The sequence below is a fragment of the Pinus tabuliformis genome, chromosome 6 (genome assembly GCF_031772625.1).
Source record: "Pinus tabuliformis cultivar Carrire ecotype Pingquan chromosome 6, CPIR1, whole genome shotgun sequence".
In the NCBI taxonomy this organism is placed as follows: Eukaryota; Viridiplantae; Streptophyta; class Pinopsida; order Pinales; family Pinaceae; genus Pinus; species Pinus tabuliformis.
In genome coordinates, this window is record NC_142292.1 from 833637221 (window position 1) to 833648444 (window position 11224).

At 39.1% G+C, this 11224-nt stretch overlaps 1 pseudogene across 1 annotated transcript; it reads left to right on the forward strand.

The window, feature by feature from the left end:
- Window positions 1-417: 417 nt before the first annotated feature.
- Window positions 418-10868, forward strand: LOC149261441 (beta-glucosidase 13-like; annotated as a pseudogene). The gene is made up of 14 exons (XR_016248451.1): window positions 418-830; window positions 913-979; window positions 1101-1159; window positions 1265-1340; window positions 1443-1523; window positions 1692-1779; window positions 1892-2144; window positions 2249-2364; window positions 2713-2739; window positions 8894-9099; window positions 9274-9305; window positions 10090-10192; window positions 10288-10396; window positions 10497-10868. The product of XR_016248451.1 is annotated as a beta-glucosidase 13-like (transcript).
- Window positions 10869-11224: the final 356 nt, after the last annotated feature.

Sequence of the window (11224 nt, forward strand, 5' to 3'; positions counted from 1 at the left end):
AAACCTCGTCCTTCTTATGTCCGTGACCGTGGGAGGTAACGATGACAACTCGCACGTGCAAGCTGTGCTGTAAAATGGCGCCCTCGCTTTTATATATATATATTTTTGCAGTGGAATGGCGCCAGTCAACGCCAACCTCCTTGTAGATATATATATTTGCAGTGGAATGGCACTTCTGATATATATATATATATATATATATATATATATATATATATATATATATATATCTATATTTGAAGAAGTTGAAGTGGCATGGCGCTTCTGATATATATATATTTGAAGAAGTTGAAGTGCAATGTTGGCTGTGAGTGCCTCTGACCAAGTCAACGTCAATCAATCCACGTTATATATAGATATATGTTTGAAGTGGAATAATGGCGCCTCTAACCACGTCAACGCCAACCAGAATTGAAAAATCCTTACAAGATCAATCCTGCGCGGTGTTTTCTTGATCAGAAACGTCTTCCAGGCCACTATAAATTGCGATCGCAATTCAATTGAAAGCAAAACCCCCTTCCATAATTCCATTCCGCCAAACTGTAAGTCGGGATCGCAATTCGCTTCAAGGCAAAAGCACTGCTTTGGCTTCCCATTCCACGAAACTATAAATTCGCATCTCGATTCAATAATTTAACGGAAAATGCCTGGCTATACATTGGGATCGTCGTGATTCAATTGAAAGCCAGATGGCTAAAATTCAGGGTCTATGCATATGTTTGCTTTCACTTTATCTTCTCATGATCGTAGTTGCAGGAACTTCTCCACATCTCGGTAGAAGCAACTTCCCCAAAGGCTTCAAATTTGGTGCCGGGTCATCTACTTATCAGGTTCAAGTCCCTGCCCATTCACTGCATTATTATTGTTTGTTTTCCTAGTCTTAACAAATTATGACTGAAACTGATTTCATAGGACGAAGGAGCTGCCCGCGAGGGCGGGAAAGGACTCAGCATTTGGGATACATTCTCCCACATTCAAGGTAATTATGAGTCCACACATAGATTGATATAGCTAGCTAGCTACACCGTCGTTGTTAATATGAATAGGGGCTTCCATCTCGCTGTTTTGTTTATTTGTTGTTATTGAACGTTAACTTGCAGGTAAAATTGAAGATGGAAAGGATGGTGATGTTGCAGTAGATCAATACCACCGCTATAAGGTACTTGGCCGTTTTCATGCACTATGTGTTTTCAACTTCTTCATTTTTTAGTGTAGTTGTAGTAACTCTGTAATGTAATATTGTAATCTACATGCATGCATTCAGGAAGATGTTCAGCATCTCAAATACATGGGAATGGACCTGTATCGTTTATCTATTTCCTGGTCACGCATATTTCCCAGTAAGTTGAATCAATACACATAACTGACTCAACAATGGATGGATTGTTTCTGTGATAATTGGCTTTGGCTGGACTCTTATTTCCATGATTAAATGTCTTCAGAAGGATCACCAGGACACGGATGAGTCAATGAAGAGGGGATCGCTTATTACAATAATCTCATCAACGAGCTGCCCAAGAATGGTATAATCATTTGCCCGCCGCGCGTTGAGTAGAGCTCTATTTTGCACACGCACGCACGTGTATTTATATATATATATATATATATATATAGATATATATATATCTATTTTTCACGCACACGCACGTGTATAAACATGCATGCTCATGTTCATGTTCATTTTCACGTAGGTATGGAGCCTTTCGTGACACTGTATCATTGGGACATGCCGCAAGCTCTGGAGGACGAGTACGGGGGATTCCGTAGTAAAAGAGTCGTGTAAGATTCACTCTCATAATTCTCAGCGTTAGGTAATTCACTCCTCTAAAACATATAAACATCGTGCCTGTTTCTGTTTCTGTTTCTGACGTGATATACTTTCTTGTCTCAGGGAGGATTTTGGCGTGTTCGCAGAAGAATGTTTCCGAGCTTTCGGAGACCGTGTGAAGTATTGGACAACTATAAACGAACCGCTCACCTTTTCATTATATGGCTACGATCTAGGGCTTCACACACCTGGTCGCTGTTCGCCCGGATTTGGAAACTGTACAGCGGGGAACTCTGCAACAGAGCCATACATAGTAACCCATAATATGCTTCTAGCACATGGTGCCGCCGTAAAACTATATAGAACTAAATACCAGGTGAGGTTATGTTCTGTTTTAAATATAACAATTAAAATTCAATAACAAGACATACGTATCGTCTCTTGAATATTTAGACTCAAATGTCGGAAAATAAACTGCAGGGGAAGCAGAAGGGTTCCATAGGCATAGCACTTGTGGTGAACTGGATGGTGCCATACTCAAACTCTTTGCTCGATCAAGAGGCTACTCAGAGAGCAATCGACTTCAGAATAGGATGGTATGTACACACGTGTTACCTTTAATGTGACATGGGCCTGAGCACATATATCAAAATGAAAATCCATAGAATTAATTTTGTAATGTTTCTGATGAATAATTTCAAATTAAATTTTGAGATGCAAAACATTTTGTGCTTTTGAGGCGCATTAGGATTCATCCCTAAAAGATGCAGTCTCCCCCGGCCTAACTCTAAGTTCGGCCTTTTACGATGGATTTATATTGAACCTTGAAGTTTTGTTATTAGCACGGATATATATTGAACACATTTTGTGCGATGCCGCTTTTCCTTCCGCCACATGCATGTCTACTCGAGATGTGAAGTGTAATTTTTCCTGTCGAATTACAGGTTTCTGGATCCACTGACGTCGGCGAAGTACCTGTTGGAATGATAATTTAAACTGCCGTGGAGCGACAGCAACCACAACGTTCTGTTTCCACAAAATCTCCATTTGAGTTCCCTGCGATGCGATCAAGTCGCAGATCGCATATCGCACATTTCCTTGTCAACCTTCACTACGTCCCTTCGATTGTCTGCAATTGCAATTTCGCGATGCGATCTGATCGCATATCGCAAATCGCATGAATCAACGGTTATGGAAGCGGCGACACATCTTTTCTCTTCCGCCGATGCGATGGTGCAATGTTGCGATGCGACCTGTGCCATCGCAGATCGCGCCTTCTGCCCTGTTGATCTCAGTCGTCCATACATTTTGATCCAACGGCCATTATTTGTTCTGGCTTATTCACGCCACCGCCATTGCTGTCTTTTCGCCATTTATCCATTTGTGTTCCCAAAGGAAGAGGAAGATCAGATCCAGCTCCTGCACATTGAATGCTCAGCTACAACATTTAATAAATAGCATGGCCGAGAACAAGAAGGACGCGCCACGTGCAGGTGCATTAAAAAGATTATGGGTTTCTTACAGTAGAGCTGGCCGCAGAGCATTTATTAGTTATAAGCTTCCACACAACCGACTCAAGAGGCACAAGAAAAACGTATGTAAGATATTTTTGTGTTGTTCATTATATATAAAAATGCAAGGGCAAACACAGCAGTGTGTAGAATTAAAAAAAAAAGAGTTTTGTGATTTCTGAAACGCACAGCAGTGCTGAGATAGTGAAATTAGTTTCTGAAACTGAAGCGTTCCTGATGTAATCCCTCTGAGTAGAGGAAGACTATTTTGTAACAGTTTCTTTTTTTTTGTTATGATTAAGATCCTGTATTAAAAATAGAGCGTTGTTCTCTATGCAATTTCTTTTTGTGTTTGAAATCAACAGAAATTTCCATCATGGTATCAGAGCTAGTCTAGGCACTCAGTGAGTCAAAAACAGAGTTTGTTTTTCACTGTAGGAGCTGTAAGAAGCTTATTGAGCAGATTTTCTCCAGCAGAGAAAGTTTTTTGCTTGTTTTTATTTATACAGTCAGTATCTCTTCTTTATTTATACAGGTTAAGATGGCAGATGCTGGAACTGGTTTGACAAATTCCCAACTGCCACAGTTTAATGGGAAAAATCATAGTTATTGGTCCATAACAATGAAAGCATTGTTTGCTTCTCAAGAAATATGGGAGCTGGTTAAAACTGGCTATGCTGAACCTGCAGATGCAACAACATTGGCTGTTTTGACAGTAGCAGAAAGAGACCAGTTGAAGAGCGATAGGAAGAAGGATGCCAAAGCCCTCTTTTTTCTCTTCCAATCAGTACATGAAAGTGTTTTTCCACGGATAGCAGCAACAACAAAATCCAAGGAGGCATGGGATATTCTCAAAACTACCTATCAAGGCATGGAGAATGTGAAGACTGCAAAGTTGCAGATGTTGAGGAGAGACTTTGAAACACTCAGCATGAAGGAATCTGATACAATAAATTCATTCTTCACTCAGGTTATTGGGTTGATAACCCGGATAAGATCTCATGGTGAGATTCTTTAAGAAAGAAGGATTGTAGAGAAGATCTTGAGAAGTTTACCCTCAAGGTTTGAAGCTATTGTGGTAGCAATAGAAGAAACAAAGGATCTCTCACAGTTCACAGTAGATGAACTGAGTGCTTCTCTTATGTCTCATGAACACAGACTGAGCAGAGGAACAGATTCCTCTTTTGAGCAAGCATTCAAGACTCAAATTTTTTTTGGCCAAGAAAAAGGTCGAGGCAGAGAAAATAACATAGGTCGTGGAAAAAGCGAAAACAAAGGCAGAAATAATCCTGCAAGCACAAGCGGAAGGAGCTGCAATCAGAACCAAAATGAAGGTTCAAGCAAACAGCAAGCTCATGGACAAAGGTATGACAAATCCCAAGTCCAATGTCATTATTGTAAGAAATATGGGCACTACGCCAATGAATGTAGGAAAAAACAAAATGACATGAATAGTAGGCAGAATGCTAATTTTGCAAATGAAGAAGATAAGAATCCAAAGATTGTGTTGTTAACATGTAACATTGCACAAGACAAACAAGAAGATTTTTGGTTCTTAGACTCAGGTTGTAGTAATCACATGACTGGAAATATTGCAATGTTTGCCAATCTGGATGAAAATGTGAAATCTAAGGTAACAATAGGAACTGATAGTAAGATATTTGTCAAGGGTAAGGGTAGAGTCAGTATCCAAGCAAGAAATGGAGAACAGATGATTGTACCAGAGGTATACTATGTACCTGGTCTGAAATGTAATCTTTTGAGCATTAGACAACTCATTAACAAAGGTTACAATGTGTTCTTCAAAGATGATATGTGTACAATTAGAGACATACCTCCAAGTAAGAAGATCATTGCACAGGTGTAGATGACCAGCAATAGAATGTTTCCTCTCAAACTCAGGGTAGATTTGAAGGAAGGAAGAACTATTGCAGCTGTAACACAAGAAGTCTTTCAGGAACAAGTGAAAGATGAGAATTGGTTGTGGCACTTGAGATTTGGACATCTCAATTTCGGAGGCTTGAATCTGTTGCACAGAAAGGGAATGGTAAAGGGATTGCCATTGATCGAGAAACCGGACAACCTTTGTGAAGGCTGCATCTTGGGCAAGCAACACAAAGAAAGCTTTTCAACAGGAAAGAGTATAAGGGCAAAAGCACCCTTGGAAATTGTTCACTCTGATGTGTGTGGACCGATGCAAATACCATCATTTGCCAGAAATAAATATGTTTTAACTTTCATTGATGATTACACCAGAAAGACATGGGTGTATATGCTGAAACAGAAGAGTGAAGTGTTTGAGAAATTCCGCCACTTCAAAACTCTTGTTGAGAAGCAGTGTGGGCATTATATAAAAGTGCTTAGAACAGATAGAGGAGGAGAGTACATCTCCAAAGACTTTCTGCGTTTTTGCAGAGAGAATGGCATACAAAAGCAGTTCATCGCGAGGTATACACCTCAGCAAAACGGTGTTACTGAAAGGAAGAATAGGACCATTCTTGACATGGTCAGAAGTATGCTGAAGGAAAAACACTTGCCGCATGAGTATTGGGCAGAAGTTGTTACTTGCACAGTTTACATCTTGAATAGATGCCCAACTAAAGCTGTCATGAACAAAATACCAGAAGAAGCATGGAGTGGTCAAAAGCAAATTGTCACTCACATGAGAGTATTCGGTTGTGTAGCATATGCACATGTATTGGATCAGCTAAGGAAGAAGCTTAACAGTAAGGGGGAGAAGTGTGTCTTTATTGGCTATTATGATGAGTCAAAAGCATACAAACTTTATAATCCATCCACCAAGAAATTGATAGTAAGCAGAGATGTGCAGTTCATTGAAGATGAAGCTTGGGATGGAAGCTTAGAGAAGACAGTGAATGTGAAGACAATTGTGTCTCACGAAGAAGAAGAGGAAGGGACAGCAGCAAATAATCCTTCCTTGGTGGCTCCTCCTCCACCACAACAAACCACACCACAAGCTGGAATTCGAACAGCCTTGAGAAGTCAAGGAAGTGCTTCTCCAAGCACACCACAGGGATCAGAAATACCCTCAAGTTCGGATGGAACTCCAAGCACACCAAGAAGACCAAGATTCAGAAATCTGAATGAGATTTATGAACAAGGAGAGGTAAGTAACAATACCGATCGGAATTCATTATTCGCTTTGTATTGTCATGTTGATAACCCAGTTCATTTTGAAGATAGATAAATGGATTAAAGCAATGAATGAAGAAATTGGTGCAATTGAGAAGAGTAAAACATGGGAGTTAGTGGACCTCCCTGAAGGCAAAGATGCCATTGGAGTTAAGTGGGTCTATAAGACCAAAAGCAATGCTGAAGGCAAGATTGACAGGGACAAAGCAAGACTTGTTGTGAAAGGCTACAAGAAGCAACAAGGCAAAGACTATGATGAAACCTTTGCACAAGTAGCAAGGATGGAAACAGTCAGAACAGTGTTGTCTATTGCGGCACAACACAAATGGAAGATTTATCAGATGGATGTTAAATCTGCATTCCTCAATGGGGTGTTAAAAGAAGAGGTTTATGTTGAACAACCTCCACGCTATGAAGTTGAAGGCCAAGAGCATAAAGTTTGCAAACTGAAGAAGGCTCTTTATGGGCTGAAGCAAGTTCCAAGAGCATGGTACAACAGAATAGATGCTTATCTGATTGAGAATGGGTTTGATAAGTGTGATGGTGAACCCACACTCTACATAAAGGAGAATGACGGTAAGATTCTTATTGTTGTTTTATATGTAGATGATTTGATTTTTACTAGCAATGATGCTTCTCTCATTGTTGATTTTAAAGCAGTCATGAAAAGGGAATTTGAAATGACTGACTTGTGTTTCTTAAGATATTTTCTTGGAATTGAAGTAGACCAAAGTGAAAATGGTGTTTTCATTTCTCAAGTTAAATATGTAGAAGCAGTGTTGAAGAGATTTAACATGCAGAACAGTAACGCAGCTGTGACTCCAACTGTAATGGGGTTGAAATTGACCAAAGAAGAAAGCAGCAAGGATTTTAATAAAAAATTGTACAAAAGCATAGTTGGCAGCCTTATGTACTTGACTGCAACTAGGCCGGACATTATGCACGTTGTGAGTTTAATCTCCAGATTTATGGAAGACCGAAAGAGACTCATTGGCAGGCAGCCAAGAGGATTCTAAGGTATGTAAATGGAATGAAGGGGTTTGGTATTTTATACTCCTCTTCTGAAAGTTTCATGTTAACAGGTTACACTGACAGTGATTGGGCTGGAAGTGTTGATGATAGGGAAGCACATCGGGATATGTGTTTCATATGGGATCAGGAGCCATCTCATGAGCTTCCAAGAAGCAACCAGTTGTGTCTTTGTCAACAGCGGAGGTAGAGTATGTGGCAGCAACAGCAGCAGCATGCCAAGCAGTGTGGCTGAGAAGAGTTCTCAGAGATTTGTGTCATGAACAAGAAAATGGCACAACCATTTACTGTGACAATAGCTCGGCAATAGCATTGTCTAAAAACTCTGTTTTTCATAAAAGGACAAAGCACATAGACACCAAATTTCACTTCATACGTGAATTGGTTAACAATGGTGAGATTGTTTTGCAGCACTGCAGAACAGAGGATCAGTTAGCTGACATCTTGACAAAACCATTGGGAAAGAAAAGTTTTGATCATTTCAGGAAATGCCTGGGTATGCAGAAAAACCCAGCAGTTGAAATTAAAGGGGAGTGTTGTAATGATAATTTAAATTGTCGTGGAGCGACAACGACTGTAGCGTTCTGTTTCTAGAAAACCTCCATTTGAGTTCCCTGCGATGCAATCAAGTCACAGATCGCATATCGCACATTTCCTTGTCAACCTTCACTACGTCCCTTCGATCGTCTGCGATTGCGATTTCACGATGTGATCTGATCGCATATCGCAAATCGCATAATTCAACGGTTATGGAAGCGGCGGCACATCTTTTCTCTTCCGCCGATGTGATGGTGCAATGTTGCGATGCGACTTGTACCATCGCAGATTGCGCCTTCTGCCCTGTTGATCTCAGCCGTCCATACATTCTGATCCAACGGCCATTATTTGTTCTGGTTTATTCACGCCACCGCCATTGTTGTTTTTTCACCATTTACCCATTTGTGTTCCCAAAGGAAGAGGAAAATCAGATCCAGCTCCTGCACATTGAATGCTCAGCTACAGCATTTAATAAACAGCATGGTCAAGAACAAGAAGGACGTGCCACGTACAGGTGCATTAAAAAGATTATGGGTTTCTTACAGCAAAGCTGGTTGCAGAGCATTTATTAGTTATAAGCTTCCACACAACCGACTCAAGAGGCACAAGCAAAACGTATGTAAGATATTTTTGTGTTGTTCATTATATATAAAAATGCAAGGGCAGACACAGCAGTGTGTAGAATTAAAAAAAGAGAGAGTTTTGTGATTTCTGAAACGCACAGCAGTGCTGAGATAGTGAAATTAGTTTCTGGAACTGAAGCGTTCCTGATGTAATCCCTGAGTAGAGGAAGACTATTTTGTAACAGTTTCTTTTTTTTGTTATGATTAAGATCCTGTATTAAAAACAGAGCGTTGTTCTCTGTGTAATTTCTTTTTGTGTTTGAAATCAACAGAAATTTCCATCGGTACCTTGACTCTATGCGAAGCTTGGTGGGAGCACGCTTGCCAATATTCAGCAGTGAAAAGGCCAAAGATCTAAAAGGCTCATTCGACTTTCTTGGTTTTAATTATTACTCAACTGACTTTACCATCCACAATTCCACTCCACAAAATCCCTTGGACACTGACTACGTTCTGGACGCCCGGGCTAATATATCATGTAAGATTAATATCATGTACTGCTGCTTTAAACACTTAATTTCTTGGCAAAGTAGACAATCAAGTTCGAAAACATCAAGTGACTCATGGTATTTTAATTGGTATTTGATTCTTCTATGATGCAATATTGCATATATATTTTTTGGTATTAAAACTTCCTTGTTTGGTGCTTCAGATGAAGTAAACAGAGTTTACATCGGATCCGATGTAAGTGAACATTACAGATTTTATTTTTTTTCTATATAATAAGCTTTAATGAACGACACAACTTTAAGTTGATAAGCTTTAATGAAGCACAAGTTACACTCACTACTTTTAAGTTAATAATATATCTACCCGTATGCGGTTTGCAGGAAGGTGTGAGCTCTTTTAGGTCTTATCCTCCTGGATTAAGGGATGTTAATAACTATACGAAGCACCGCTATAACAATCCTCCCATATACATCACTGAGACAGGTACGCGACAATGTTTCAATTCCGAGTTGTCAATAATATCTTCGCTAAAAAACATGGATCTGATCATTACGCACAACAACATGAATTTTGAATAGGGTACGCTGATTTCGACAATGGCACAACCCCGCTCGAAGAAGCATTGCATGATTCGAGGCAAGTGGAGTACCATTCTCAACATGTATCATACCTACTTGAAGCCATAAGGTGCGTGCAACATATACACGTATTTGTTGTAATTTGAGTTTGCCATGTGGAGTGCGAGTTATTGACCAGGGCTTTTTAATTTTGATAAAAGTATTTGTTGTAATTTGAGTTTGCCATGTGGAGTGCGAGTTATTGACCAGGGCTTTTTAATTTTGATAAAATGAATTGCAGGGAGGGAGCGGATGTGCGAGGTTATGTGGTTTGGTCGCTTCTGGACAACTTTGAGTGGGCGAGTGGATATGACAACTTTAAGTTAATAAGCTTTAATGAAGCACAAGTTACACTCACTACTTTTAAGTTAATAATATATCTCCCCGTTTGCGGTTTGCAGGAAGGTGTGAGCTCTTTTAGGTCTTATCCTGCTGGATTAAGGGATGTGATCAACTATACGAAGCACCGCTATAACAATCCTCCCATATACATCACTGAGACAGGTACGCGACAATGTTTCAATTCTGGGTTGTCAATAATATCTTCGCTAAAAAACATGGATCTGATCATTACGCACAACAACATGAATTTTGAATAGGGTACGCTGATTTCGACAATGGCACAACCCCGCTGGAAGAAGCATTGCGTGATTCGAGGTGAGTGGAGTACCATTCTCAACATCTATCATACCTACTTGAAGCCATAAGGTGCGTGCAACATATACACGTATTTGTTGTTATTTGAGTTTGCCATGTGGAGTGCGAGTTATTGACCAGGGCTTTTTAATTTTGATAAAATGAATTGCAGGGAGGGAGCGGATGTGCGAGGTTATGTGGTTTGGTCGCTTCTGGACAACTTTGAGTGGGCGAGTGGATATGACTATCGATTTGGTTTATATTATATTGATTACAACGACAACTTAAAGCGATATGCCAGGGAATCTGCCCATTGGTTTAGAAACCTCCTCAAATCATAGAACGAACAAGATTCTGCCCATTCGTTTTACAAACCTCCTCAATTCATTTTAATTCAATTCATTTATGTGTAATGTAATGCCCCACTAGTGGATATAGGTATCTCAGCATATTGTGGATGTTTTCACTTTGCTGGAGTCCTTTGTAAATACTATTTTCGCTCACCATTACTATTTAATCATATTGCCACTGTTTTCCTTAACCATTATTATTATTTAATCAATTGCAACTGTTTTTTTTGGTTAATTATTATTATTATTTAATAAATTGTATTGACAACTGTTTGTGGAAATGTTTTGAGCCATTCAAATGGAAATTTGTTGTTATTAAGTTTATGTAAATTGTGTATATTATTTTTATTAAAAATTTTGTTCTTAAATTTCTAATATGTATTTTCATAGAGGTAATTTTCTTTTATAATTATAATTGAATTAATTTTTATAAAAGAAAAAGTTTGAAATTAAATTTATATTATGTCTATTTTTTTTTTCCTCTTTTTTTATAAATGAAATATTTGAAATCAAATCTATACTATGTTTATTTTTCTTTTCAAAACAACAA